Consider the following 3,641-nt stretch of genomic DNA (forward strand, 5'->3'; position numbering starts at 1 on the left):
GGATGTAATGCACCCCAAGAAAAGAGTAGAAATGTATATGATAACAACATTAAAATTGCTTGAAATTTTAACACTTACTAACTTTGTATTTAGGTAGCCACTAAAAAATTCACATGCACTTGTTGTGTAATTTTTGGAAACTAATCTACATGCAAAGTTAGCTTGGAAAACAAGAGGCAATGAAAGGAAAAAAGATAACTAGACATCATCAAATCCCTCCCTAGAACCTTTCAATTCCCACTAAATTGTGTCACCTATAGGGGGAATGATCACTGAATAAATTGACAATCCTTTCTATTAACTTAGAGAAACACATATATAGACCCCCACTTAGGGTTCTTGGATAATTATAGATTCATCAGTTACATTAATAGAGCACTTGAATCATTGAAGAATCAATAGTCATCCATTACAATTACAAATTTCAGAGATAGAGGGAGAATGATAGTCAAATTTGAATTTGTAGGCACCAATAATCATTTTAATAATGTCCTAGGTGTTTAGTATTAACATCTTGATGTTCCTATAGACACTTGGCATCTACACTAGCCTCTATGATCTCTAGTTACCATGGAATTTTTTCATAAAATAGCTCATATTCCTCTCTATCTTTGCAAAAGGCCTTTTGTGCCATGTCTAGCTTTTTATATTCCAAAGGATACTTAATCTTTAAATTTTGAGTATCAATATGGTTCATATCAAATCAATGGTCTAGATTAAAATATCTTATTTTAACTAACCCCACGTGTTGCCTTTTCTCTTATGAAGAATGGATGGTCAAGACTTAATCTTTAGATGCAATGACCACCATTGATATTCCCATCTCTACCTTAATGAAATCAATGATTGTCACTTATTCATGTCTTTTAAATTTTGACACATGGAGCCTCCTATACAATCACTTAGGAGAAAAGTGTAACTCTGGGAAGCTTTAGATTTGAGTGTGGAAAGGTGTCATTATTCCAGAGACTTTCTCCCAACCCTTTTGTCCTTCAAAATTTAGTGCTGAAACATGACTAGGGCCATTCAATATTTGTTGATTGAATGGTGTTTAACTATACTTGGATGGGCCCATCCTTTGTGAACAAATGAGATCAAGGGTTGCCTACTATAATAGATGTTTTCTCAAGTATGTCACATGTCCTCTTTTAGGAGACTTTGTTAATACAAGATGAGGGTTCCCCAAAATCAGCTTGAAATGCATTTGAAATAATTGATCTGAGTTGATCGAATGGTGGTTGGCTTGATGATCTGGTCCCATAACTTCATGGTTAAATTGATATCAATGGCTCCTATGACGGTATGATAAATAAAGATCATGCATCAATTTCTTTTGGTGAAATGTGAACTGTCAGATGCATTTTGAACATAACCCACTTTCTTTTGCAAGCAAATAAGAAATTAAAATATCATCCATCAATTTGAGCTCCATCCAACGGTCCAAATCTATCTTCAAGCTAATTGACTTTTCCACCTTAATACATGGGCATGTAGATTTAATATAGGCCATTGATTCATTTTCCATGCTCATTATGCCAACTTTGACTACATTGCTTCACCATTGCTTGGAACTTAACTACTTCCTCTACATACAAATGAATTGAACTCACTTCCAATCTACTCCCATGATAGAAATGTGTTCTCTATCTTTGATTTTGATGCTCTTTACTATGATTAGCTTTGAATATTGTGTGGTCTTTCCTTTCAAATGCAATCTGTCTTCAAATAAAGGTTACTTTGACCATAGATTTTAGGAATCTCATAACTATAATAGCTCCTCCCTCATCTGGGAAATGCAAGAAAATTACCCTCCCAAACCTTTATCACCTAGCATGACTAAATGAAAATGAATTGATTTATTTCCTACATAAATAGAGGGATAGATGAGAAAAGAAGCTTACTAATGGAAAGCTAGACTACGACATAGACTTTGAACATTGCCATGGCAACAAAATAGGGGTTCAAAACTAGGAGACTGAAAGTGCATGAACAATGTTTTAAAAACAATCAAATATGATTGGTTGATTTAATACATTGGATGCATTCAAAGGGAGGAACAAATAATTCAACATGCTATTCGTTTTACCTGACATCATTTGTGTACTCTATCTACATATACATTTAGTGGATTTTATCACCACAAATAAATGAGCTAATAAAAAACTAATAGAGATGCTCCAATAGATGCTAATGATATATTTTAATGCACAATTCCATTTCTAATGCAATTATTCATAGTGTATTCCTGATGCATATGTGATGATCTTCTGTGTTAGAATACACACTTTGATTGGAATGTCTCTTAGCTAACCAACTAGAATATCCTTGTATTTATTTCATTACATTAAACATCTTTCTATATGATGTGGTTTCTACCTTCAAACTATATTAAAATTCTTGATTAGATAAGAAAGGGAAATTATGGATATTATCTGCATAGTGAGAATATTGCACATTGAGTGATAGTTTCTAACCCACCTAGATAAACAAACCATTATTATTACACAATAATCTTACAAGTTGGCACTAACATTTAAAGGTTGAACAATAGTGTTATTATCCATTTGATTATATTTTTGAGGTACATTTTGGCTCTCAAATAAAATGAAAGAAAATAGATTTCCATTTGATATCTTTTGATTATCATTACATTACATTGAGTAAGAGTATCTTTATAAGCTATACAAAACCCATTAATAACATCCTATGGGAATAACTACAATAAATAACTCATTTTTTAATTAACATTTATTTTAACTAAGCAAAACTCAAAACTTGTTGACGGAAAGGTAACTTGCTAGCTACTAATATATTTTATCAAACAAAAAAAATCTAAAAATAATTTAATTTATGTAATATTCCAAAAGATGTTATGAAAAAATCTTACCAATGAATTGGAAGACACCAAAAATGTGTTAGACTTGGTCAATAGAAAGAGACTTTCTAAGGAAGGAGTAGTTAAGTTGAAATAGAATCACAAGGTTTCTTTCAAGATCATTGAGGACTTAATTATATCCTATAAAAATTATGATATGAATATAAACACTACCATTAATGTCTTTCATCAATATTTGCATAGGAAATCTTCAACTCCATAATATCTTACATCACTTTTTTGCAAAACTACAGTATTCATTTTTTGGAGACTTTTTCATCTATTCTCCTTTTATATTTTAGTTACTGATAATTATTATCTTGAAGAGGTTCCTTTTAAACATGAAGTGGAGTTTCATAATAAGGAATTGAAAGCCATTAAGGGTGTAAGACCTTCAAATTATCCTTAGTTTTATATTGGTTTCAATGATTCTCCCTTATTTTATAATGTTTCTAATTATATATTTTAGTTTTAATTAAAATTTTAATTTTTTAAATATCATTTCTTTTGATATGTGCATCCCTTCCTTAATTAATATTTTGCACATGAGACCAAAACCTTAATAAACTTGTTTAATCAAAATTTATTGCATCCTAAAACAAATTATCTATTTAGTTGCTTATTTGAAATAGTCATATTCCTTGAAATCATTAGCCTAATGCAAATTCCTAAATCTTGTTGTGATGTGGAGCCTAATCAAACCCAAAAGTTTATTTGGCATGGTTTTCTCCTCATATTATTTCTAAAGGGGTTTGGGGGCAACACC

Source organism: Cupressus sempervirens, chromosome 7, assembly GCF_028749045.1.
Source record: "Cupressus sempervirens isolate cs-2001-9-10 chromosome 7, ASM2874904v1, whole genome shotgun sequence".
In the NCBI taxonomy this organism is placed as follows: domain Eukaryota; kingdom Viridiplantae; phylum Streptophyta; class Pinopsida; order Cupressales; family Cupressaceae; genus Cupressus; species Cupressus sempervirens.